Source organism: Phaseolus vulgaris, chromosome 3 (assembly GCF_000499845.2).
Source record: "Phaseolus vulgaris cultivar G19833 chromosome 3, P. vulgaris v2.0, whole genome shotgun sequence".
In the NCBI taxonomy this organism is placed as follows: Eukaryota; Viridiplantae; Streptophyta; class Magnoliopsida; order Fabales; family Fabaceae; genus Phaseolus; species Phaseolus vulgaris.
Genome location: NC_023757.2, coordinates 27,318,126 through 27,328,742, shown reverse-complemented (window position 1 = coordinate 27,328,742; position 10,617 = coordinate 27,318,126).

The following is a 10,617-nucleotide window of genomic DNA, read 5'->3' as shown; positions in this document are numbered from 1 at the left end:
GATTTCCTCAGGGTTTCTGAGAAGACTGGATGTAGCTCTGGATTTGGAGTGAACCAGTATAAACATATGTGTGCAATCTCTCTATCCTTAACTCTTTAAATTCAGTTTTGTTTGTTGTTTACTGGTATAAACAACCGATTGTTTCTGTGAAACAACCGATTGTTTTTCTAGTACTGCTGTTTTTTATTATTGTTTTGGCAAACTGAATTTCTTATCAATTGTTTCTTGAGATAATTTCATTCTTGTTTTAAAAGTTTGTGAAAACCCTCTTTAAACAATTCACCCCCCTCTAGTTTAAAGCCATCCATTCTAACACAATGGAGAATATTTTCTTCTTTCGCATAGGCAGTTTTGTCTTAGGTTCCTGCTACTCATCAACAAACAAATACTTAAATTAGTTAGAATATAATATATCTGATATATAATCCTATTAGTATTAGTGCAAAAATATACTGTAGAGTCTATAGGTCTAACGAGATGTCTAGGCCAAGCAACGAAAGTATGTAATAACTTTCCTACAATTATGACCTCTAATGTTGGCACATGAACTGCAACATCACCATAAAGGACCTTCTCCACCGTGACCTTCATAACACTTACCTAGGGCAACGAATCAGGTCAAAGAATTATACTCAACATATAACTCGCATTGGCTAGTTGAGCCAAAGTCATTTCCAGATAGATCAACCGCTGAACAATTCCCTTTAGTGTTGACTTTCTTAATAGGGGTGGAGGTGGTTCATCTTCTACCATAATAGGTGGTTGTTGTGAGAGTCCTAAACCCTCTCACCGCTTTTCAAACTCCCTTTTCATCCGCTTATAAAAGTCCTCCATTAAGCTTTCTCTAAGCTCTTGAGTTACCTCAACCTTTATCTGTTCACGTAACTGTAGTAAATACTCTGGGCTAGGTTTATTGGACGATTGTTCCTTGCTATATGATGAAGGCCAAAGTATGACCGAATCCCAACCCCATATCCAGCTTCACGAACACGTCCAGGGTGCTTAGGTCGTCCGAGAGTAACATTAAGAATATCTTTGCGACCACATGGATTAAAAGTCCCCTGTGTTGATTGCTCAACAAAAGAATCCTAAAACAAATGAAAATAAATTGTCAAACTTCAACACATTGAATTTAAAATAACACATAGAAAACATATTTCTTACAATTCGTTCAATTGTTTGTTCTGTAGACATATAACTCCATGTCCCTGGTGGCTTTATACGGGCACCCTTCCACATCTCATGTCGGGGTGGTGGGGATGGAGACCTCAAAGAATCTACATTATTCATTTCCTCAATGGAAGTAAAATGTGCTTTAATCTTTTCTTCAAGCATCTTCTACTCTAACAACTTACAACCACCATTGGACAATAAGTGTGGGGTATCATTATGTGCCTGACTAGCTTTTGCTTTGTTCCGAACATCCTATCATCAACATTCAAAATTTAATAATATGTTAATATAAACTATATTGAAATATAACAATTGATATTAACCTTACATTTTTCAGTTTGTTGAATCTGCACATACTGTTGCCAAGTTTCTTCATCAACGGATGCATATTTTGTACAAGTATTTTCTTCTTTCCTTTCCCCATATATAAAATTTATTGTCAATTTTGATTTGAATTGACGAAACTTGACACCCACATCAGAAAGAACCTTCGCTTTCAAGGTTTCCACATTCGGGATCTTGTAATGCGTCTACATTATTTAGGATAATTAGTTCATAAACAAGAACAAAGTATAAAAGAACTTTAGATTGAACAAAGTAAAAACAATTATATACCAGAATATCTTGCCAAATCATGTTTCTCTCGTGCTCGGTCACGTGATCCCAGGACTTAGTAAGATAGAGATTCTTTCACGAGACAGTACTCCGAGATAACTCCTAAATTTCTTTGCATATGGCCCAGTGGCCACACCAGTGTTGACATCAATAGACAATGGTATTTTGTCATCTTTATTTATCTTCTTAAAAATATTCTTTAATCTTGTAGGTCCTCTACCAGTTTTTGAACGAGAAACTTTATCATCTGTCATGTTCCTGTTATCTAACAAATATGATAAGCATCAAGAATATGAAATATAATAAAAATTATATATTGTAAAACTAAACATGAATCACATGCACATACAAATATATATTCCTTCGTCCTGATCATTTCGAGTTGCTTGTACAACATCAACAACATCCTTGTACTTTTTATTGATGGTCGTTCTTGTAAGTGATTCAATCTCACAAATGTCATTGTTTGTATCTTTTGGGTCATTATGTTGTTTTTTTTCCATGTAACACAATAAACCAGTGTTCAGATGTAGGATCTTGGATATAGAAAACTTGGGAAGCTTGATGTGTCATTATGAATGGTTCGTCATGATAACCTATCTTTTGAAAGTCAACCAAAGTCATTCCTGATTCATCAACTTTGACACCAATCTTATTGTCAACCCACTTGCATTTGAAAATAGGTACAGTAAACTTGGTATAATTAACTTCCTAAATCTCTACTATGACATCATAATAAGGCATTGATCCCACAACAGAATTTTGATCTTTTGCAGTTGAAAACTGCATAGACTCTGCCTGTACTCCTATCATCTCGAGACTTTGCGTAAAACAAACAACCATTTACTTCATAGTCAGAACAACATAAAACATCAAACTTGAGAAAGTTTGCAAATCATTCATTATTTGTTGCTTAAATTATGACATGAAAGTTTTGTTATGCTCAATTAACACCCATTTTTCTAATTGTCTTGGATTTTTATATTTGACAATGTCTTTGTGTGTATCTAAGTATGGTAACACCTCATCAGTGTTATTCAAGATATACAAGTGTGCTCGCAGAACCTCTTCTCTAGATTTTCTTATGACATGTACACCTTTTGAAGATTTACTTATCAATCTACGAGAGTGGCAACATTTTTCAGGAACTCCTATAGATTTGGCTTTTAACAAGTACTTGGAGCAAAACTCAATAGATTCTTCTTAAATGTATCTTTCAATAATAGAAGCTTCCGAACGACATTGATTCATCACATATCCCTTCAAAATCTTCATGTATAGTTCAATTGGATACATCCATCGCATATAAACTGGCCTACACAATATGACTTCTCTTACAAGATGAACAACCAAGTGTGCCATGATATCAAAAAAAGATGGAGGAAAAAACATCTCGAGTTGACACAAGATAACAATTATTTCTTCTTCAAGTTCATCCAACTTCTAAGAGTCAATCTCTTTACTACATATGGAATTGAAAAATGAACATAGTCGAGTGATTGTATGCCTAACATTTTTTGGTAAGATTCCACGAATAGCCACCGGTAGTAATTGTTGCTTTAGAACGTGACAATCATGTGACTTTAAGCCAATTAGTTTCAAATCATTCATAGATACAAGGCTCTTCACATTTGAAGAGTAGCCTTGTGGTACCTTAACACCTTTAAGACATTCACAAAAACTTGTTTTCTCTTTCTTTGACAAAGTGTAACACGCTGCAAGCAAGTATGTACGTTTACAAACTTCTCTCGGTGCCAATTCCTCTTGTATATTCATCTCAATCAAATCCATACGTGCATTCACACCATCCTTTTTTTTGCCTTTAATGTTCAAAAGTGTTCCTATTAGACTGTCACACACATTCTTTTCCACGTGCATTACATATATACAGTGTTTGACATCTAACTTATACCAATACGAAAGATAAAAAAAGATTGATTTGTTCTTCCATATTTCACTCATAGTTTACTTCTTCTTCATTTTTCCAGAAGTCACATTAACATTTTTTATTTTTTCATAAATTTCAACACCACTTAAGGGAGAGGGACAAATGTCATGTTCTTGGTATTCGTTAAAAGCTTTTTTCAATCTACAATACAGATGGTATTTCTTTAGAAATCTACGATGCCCAAGATACACAATTTTTCTTCCATGTTTCAGCTGCTCATAAGATGTCTTGTCTTCACATATTGGACATGCTCTATGGCCTTTCACACTATAACCTGACAAGTTCCCATATGCAAGGAAGTCATTGATAGTACAAAATAACATTGCATGCAATCGGAAAGATTCATTCTTAAACGCGTCAAACACATCAACCTATTCATTCCACAATAACTTCAAATCTTCAATCAATGGATTAAGATAAACAATTATGTCATTTCCAGGTTGTTTTGGACCAGAGATCATCATAGATAATATCATGTATTTGCACTTCATACACAAAGCAGGAGGTAAGTTGTAAATCACTAATAAAATAGGCCATGAACTATGATTACTACTTAAATTTCCAAAGGGATTCATTCCATTAGTTGTCATCCCAAGTCTTAAGCTTTTTTATTCTTTCCTAAATTAAGGAAATTCTTTATCAATATTCCTCCACTGTAGAGAATCTACTAAATGACGAAGTAGTCTATCACATTTTCTATTATCTTCATGCCACCTAAGGTTTTTAGAGTCATCTGCATTTGCAAACAAACACTTAAGCCTTGGAATTATTGGAAGATACCAAACAACCTTAGCAGGAGGATCTTCCTTTGTGAATTCATCAATTTCATCATTTTGACCAACTTTAACCTTATAACATGACAAACCACACCTAAGACATCTTCTTAAATCTTCGTACTCATTTCTGTATAAAATACAATCGTTAGGACATGAATGTATTTTTTTATATTCCATACCCATCAGACAAAGTATTTTTTTGCCTCATTATTTTGATTGGGTAATGTATTTCCTTCTGGAAGCATGTCCTTAACCAATTCGAGAAATTTTGTAAAGCTTTGTCGGTCCATCCATTCATTACCTTCAAATTCATCAACCTTCACATTGTTGATAATCGTGTGAAGTTAGTTGAACCAGGATACAAAGGAGTCTCTACATCATTAGACATATTTTCAAAAACTGCATTAACAAAAGATTTTGCTACCACATCACGAATCATGTCTTCTAATCTATCATCCATTGAGAAATGAACTTCTTTCGAAGCTCCGAGCACACTTGGCAAATCTAACAATTCACCATGTCACGTCCATGTTGTATAATTTTTCAAAAATCCATCACACAAAAGATGTTCTCTAATTTCGAAAAAACTCAATATCCTTCCATTCAAACAATTGACTCAAGGACATATTATTCTAACAATTCACCCCCCTCTTGTTTAAGGCCATATATTCTAACAATTGGCATCAAGAGCTAAGTTCTTGTAGTTACTCAAGTTTTCGATCCTAAATCTTTTTTCTATGGTTGAAGAACTACCTTTTGGGGAGGGTGCCTCAATTAACAGGTCACCTTTGTTTTGTTGTTTGAACTATCAGTTTTGAAAGGTTATCATGAAAATCTTTGTTGAATCTCTTGATAGAGGAATATGGGATGCTATTGAAAATGGCCATTTTATTCCTAAGTTTGAAAAGGATGATGTCTTGATTGAAAAACCTTGGTCCCAATAAACTGATGATGAAAATAAAAGAGCAAAGTTTGATTGCATTACACAAAATATTATCACCTCTGCCTTAAATTCTAAAGAGTTTTTCATAGTCTCAAAATGTGAATCTGCTAAGGAGATGTGGGATACACTTAAAGCAGCTCATGAGAGTATCAATGAAATAAAGAGAGCAAGGACAAGAAGTCAAGCAAGAAGGAAAAGGAAGCAAAATAAAAAAAGGAGTCAATTTGTGTTTGATGGCCAAAAAGAAAGATGATGTAAGTAGTGTAAGTTCTTGTACCTCTTTAAATGCTGAAAAATATAGTCAATTGCTTCAAGCTTTTAAAGAAACTCATGAGGAAGCTAACTGATTGGCTCTCTTAAACAACCGATTGAAAGGGTTGAACAACTGGCTTGAAAATAGAGTCAAGGCACTAGAAGAAGAGTTGGAGAATTCAAAAACTGATTTTGAAAATCTTGAAATGCTTTACAAAAACTCTTCTTGCAAATGTGACTCTTTTGTTTGTGAAAATTGTGAATCTCTTGAAAAGAAGGTTCACTACCTTGTGAAAACTGTGGATAAGCTTTCAAAGGGTAAATCCAACTTTGAGAATGTCTTGGCATCTCAAAATTGTGTTTTTGGAAAAGCAGGATTAGGTTTTAATCCACAGAGCAAGCAGAATAAGTTTTCAAACTCTTTTTCAAAACTGCCAGAAAAACAACCGATTGAAAAATCGAAACAACCAATTGTTACATGCTTTTATTGCATGAAGAGAGGTCACTTTCTCAGATTATGTAAAATTAGGAAATATTTTGTTCCTAAAGGTATTATGAGATGGATTCCCAAAGATTCTGAAGTTCCCAGTGATAAATATAATACAAAAGGACCTACTTTTGTAAGCGACCCAAATCTTGGTACTTGAATTTGTCTTTTGTAGGGAAATTTGATGGAAAGCATGCAGTTGTGGTACTTGGACAGTGACTGTTCCAAACACATGACTGGAGATAAATCTAAGTTTGTGAACATCACTTTCAAACAAGAAGGGCATGTGACATATGGAGACAACAACAAGGGAATGATTCTTGGAAGAGGCTCTATAGGAGACAAGAGGCTCTATAGGAGACAAGAGCAACCTGCTTAGCATTAGCCAATTGTGTGACAAGGGTTATCAAGTCATCTTCAATCCAAACTCCTGTGAGATATGCCTTCCCAACTCAAAGGAAGTAATGTTGATTGGTAAAAGAATCAATAATGTTTATCTCTTAGATATCTCTTCTTCTTGTTCCATTGGTTGTCTTCTTTCTAAGCATGATGAATCTTGGTTATGGCATAAAAGAATAGCCCACATTCACATAAATCATTTGAACAAATTAATTTCAAAAGATCTTGTGATAAGGTTACCCAATCTCAAGTTTGAGAAGGACCACATATGTGAAGCATGTCAAAAGGGAAAACAAATCAAACATTCCTTCAAACTAAAGAATGTTGTTTCATCTTCAAAACCCCTTGAGCTGCTGCACATGGACTTGTTCGGTTCTTCAAGAACCATGAGTCTTGGTGGTAACTATTATGCTCTTGTTATTGTTGATGATTTTTCTAGGTACACATGGACACTCTTCTTGGAATCAAAGAGTGATGCTTTCTCTGCCTTCAAAAAGCTTCCAGAAGACTACAAAACACAAAAAGCAGTAGCATTGGTTCTATAAGGAGTGATCATGGAGGGGAATTTCAAAATGAGAAATTCAGCAAATTCTGTGAAAAGATGGGGATCTTGCACAACTTTTCTGCACCAAGAACTCCTAAACAGAATGGAGTAGTGGAAAGGAATAACAGATTTCTTGAAGAATTAGCAAGAACCTTGCTAAGTGAATCCTCCCTACCCAAATATTTTTGGGTTGATGTTGTTAGCACCTCTTGTTATGTGATGAATAGAGTGTTCATAAGGCCAATCTTGAAGAAAACTCCTTACGAACTCTTCAATGGAAGGAAGCCAAACATTAGTCACCTAAAAGTGTTTGGATGCAGTTCTGAATAATGGGAAAGAAAATCTGGGAAAGTTTGATGAAAAAGCTGACAATGGCATCTTCATTAGGTACTTCTCAAATAGTCATGCTTATAGGGTCTACAACAAGAGACTCGTGATTGTAGAAGAATTTGTTCATGTGGTGTTTGATGAAGTTGATCACAAAGATATGAAATCCTCGAAGAACAGCACAGAAGAGGATGAACAGAACATCATTCTGCAAAAGCTGGAATCCTATCCAGAAAAACAACCGATTGATTCGTCGAAACAACCGGTTGAAATTCTGCAGCAGGATGAGTTGCCTAAGGAATGGAGAATTCCAAGGGATCTTTCGGTGGAAAACATCATTGGGCAGATAAAGGAGGGTGTTTCTACATGAAGTACTGTCTCAAACTTTTGCAGGCACACAGCTTTTGTCTCTCAAGTTGAACCAAAGGCAATTGAAGAAGCACTTAATGATGAGAAATGGGTGGTCGCAATGCATGAAAAACTGAATCAGTTCACTAGGAATGATGTATGGTTTCTTGTTCCCAAGTCAGATGAGATGAACATCATTGGATCTAAATGGGTCTTCAGAAACAAGTTAGATGAGGCTGGTGTGATTATTACAAACAAGACAAGACTAGTTGCCAAAGGTTACAATCAAGAAGAAGGAATTGATTATGGTGAAACCTTTGCTCTAGTTGCAAGATTAGAAGCTGTAAGGTTGTTGTTGGCCTTTCCTTGTATGATTGGATTCAAACTATTTCAAATGGATGTTAAAAGTGTTTTCCTCAATGGAATCATCAATGAAGAAGTCTATGTTGAACAACCACCGGGCTTCGAAGATCATCAACATTCCAACCATGTATACAGGCTGAAAAAGGCCTTGTATGGGCTTAAGAAAGCTCCAAGGCAGTGGTATGAGAGGCTTAGTAACTTTCTTTTATCCAATGGCTATGAGAGAGGGATGATTGACAAGACTCTATTTATCACAAAGTCAAATTCTAAAATTATCTTGGTCCAAATCTATGCTGATGACATCATTTTTGGTGCTACCAAAGATAGTTTATGTGAGGAATTTGTGGCTGCCATGCAAGGGTGTAAACTGGACCGAAAAAGCACAAGTGGCACTTGTCATCTTCTTGGATCAAGTCTTATTTCTTGGCATAGCAAGAAACAAGCTTGTGTGGCTCTTTCCACTGTAGAAGCTGAATACATTGTTGCTGGAAGTTGTGCACAAATTCTTTGGCTCAAACAGCAGCTATAAGACTTTGGCTTAAAGATTAGCAAGGTTCCTTTGCTTTGTGACAATACAAGTGCTATAAATCTAAAAAAATATCAGATTCAACATTCAAGAACAAAGCACATTGAGATTCGTCATCACTTCATAAAGGATCATGTGAACAATGGAGATTGTGAGATGAAATTCATTGAAACAAGACTGCAACTTGCTGACATATTCACAAAACCTTTGCCAAAAAATTAGTTAGGCATTCTTGATTCACAAACTCTTTCTTAAATCTGTTTTTATCTGTTCCTAATTCTATTTGTAAAGACAAATAGGGGGAGAATATGGTTTATGTGTTGTCTTAAAACTGCTATAACTTTGATTCAAGTATGCTTTAAATTTCTGTTGCATATGTTGTTTGATTTGGTGCTGCAGTTTTGATATTTTTGGCATAGTTTGTGGCTTGTTTTTCTACTCTCGTGGTTATGTAGAAAACTAGTTGATGTGTCATCATAACATGCTATTAGAGATGCTCTGGATTGCATAGTTTCTGTTTTGCAAGTGTTGTTTCAGATTCAAACAAGACCAACACAAGCAACCATGGATTTGTCTTCATCAAATAGGGGGAGATTGTTGATCAAGAGTGATAAAGTGTTTTGAAGAATCCAAATCCAAGATGTTTGATGAAAGGCTGGTGTTGTGGGTGGGATCTAGGTAGATTAAAGTGTGATCCACTCTTTTGTTGAATTTAAAACTGATGTGAATTGAAACCTTTTTGAAATTAAATGTTTTTCAAACTAAGTGAAAAACAACTTGTTATTTTGTCTAATCAGCCAGTTGTTTTGCTCTTAGAAGTTTTAAAAAAGGTTGAAAGTTGTTTGAATTGGTTGACTTAACTGTCAAACCAAATCAATTGGTTGTTTCGTGTTTTCAACCGATTGTTTCTTTGAAAATTCTAACAAAATTCAGTTTTGAATGGTGAATCTGTCTTAAATGATTTCTAGCTGAATACGCTCCTTCATTAAATGTTTTAACCAATCTTTGGAAAATATAAATTGGTTGTTATATGTTTCTGAATAGTAAGAAACAGTTTTGAGAAATTCAGTTTGACATATTTGATCTCAAGTTTTCAAGATTCACATCAAGCTTTGGATTTTCAAGTGAGAGTGGAATAGGATTGCAATTGTATTATTTTCCGTTATACTTTGATCAGGTGTAGTCCTTTTCTTAATCTTTTGTATTTCTGTTGTTGTATTGCCAAGGAGTGTTGTGTGTTCTTGAGGTGTTCAAGATCAATACTCTTGGTGTGGTTTGCCAAATGTAGTGTGTTTCTTGAGGGGTTCAAGGTTACTTTGGTGTGTGGTGTTTTGTAATCTGGTTTGATTACTTAGTGGATTACCCAGTGGTTTCTGGGAACTGGATGTAGCTCTTGTTGTAAGAGTGAACCAGTATAAACTATTTGCGTGCATATTTCTTTCTTTGATCTCTTTTAAATTCTGTTTTTAAGTTGTTTAAGATTTTACTGGTATAAACAATCGTCGAAGAAACAACTGATTGTTTTTCTGTGTTTCACTTTAAAACAGTTTGTGTTCTTGGCTAACTTGATTCCTCTTTTGGATTTCTTCACTGAGTTTCATTAAACCTTCAAAAGTTTTCGAAAATCTCTTATAAACAATTCACCCCCCTCTTGTTTAAGGCCATATATTCTAACAGTTATGAGGACTTAGCTTCCCCAATAATGGAAGTGACCTAGTATGGAGAAATACAATGCAACAATCGATCTTGAGGCCCATGTTAAAGCATACACAACTCAGGCAAACATCTTCTAAAAAAACATGGTCATAAATTAATTATCATTATGCCTGTCACTATTTTGTTTTTCATACTTTTGTAAACATTTTAGATTACATAAGCCAGAATCCATTTTATAATCTAAAATTGTTCACCGGATT